We start from the raw sequence: 835 nt of genomic DNA on the forward strand, positions 1-835 counted from the left end.
TGCGAACACGCACGCAGATATGTACGCGTGTGTATACATATGTGCATAGATATGTAAAATACAAGGAAAAATGAAATTACATTTGTGTTCATTTCTTTTTAGTTTTTCTAAACCCTGGCTAGAACATGTAAAAAATGCACACATATATTTATATGCTTTAGTCCGTGTGTGTGTGTACGTATACATATTTATAATTTATGTTCATTATAAATATTTACAGTGTACATAAACACGGCAGAAATTGATACTCTTTTTTGCCTTCGAAATACCTCTCGACCATATCGGTAGTATTTTTAGTATGAACATAATTTTAGTCTGTATCTCATACCTAGGCACATACCCACATTCAAAAATGGTTTATAGCTCAAAAATTTATCCTCTCTCCTCTGAGAACATTTATCTTTCTAATACGTGCCTTGATGTATATGTAATTTGATTTCCGAATGTGTACTTGGTACAGCCCAGAGCCACAGCACATTTCCAGGATAATTCATCAGATGTTACACTTTGGCCATTAATCCCCTTTAATTGATTTACTCTGCCTTTTGTGAGTGACAGGCATTGAAATGGGACACATACAATCACAGGGGTGTGCCTGCTTCTGTACCCTTGCAGTTGGTCTCTGTCATTAATTGTCATTGAGCTAATTTTCAACTCTCAGTTGTAGAAAAAACATAGTAATGTATGTGATTGTCTGTTGGATGATTGCCTGTGAATGATCGCCTCTGGCTGGTGACCGATTGTACCTCAGTTCAGCAAATTCATTTCACATTCTCGAAGGCCTGTGTACTTGCCTGTTCTTTGAATTCTCCTTCAACTGGTTGTAACATTTTAC

Source organism: Pteropus vampyrus, unplaced genomic scaffold, assembly GCF_000151845.1.
Source record: "Pteropus vampyrus isolate Shadow unplaced genomic scaffold, Pvam_2.0 Scaffold648, whole genome shotgun sequence".
Classification (NCBI taxonomy): domain Eukaryota; kingdom Metazoa; phylum Chordata; class Mammalia; order Chiroptera; family Pteropodidae; genus Pteropus; species Pteropus vampyrus.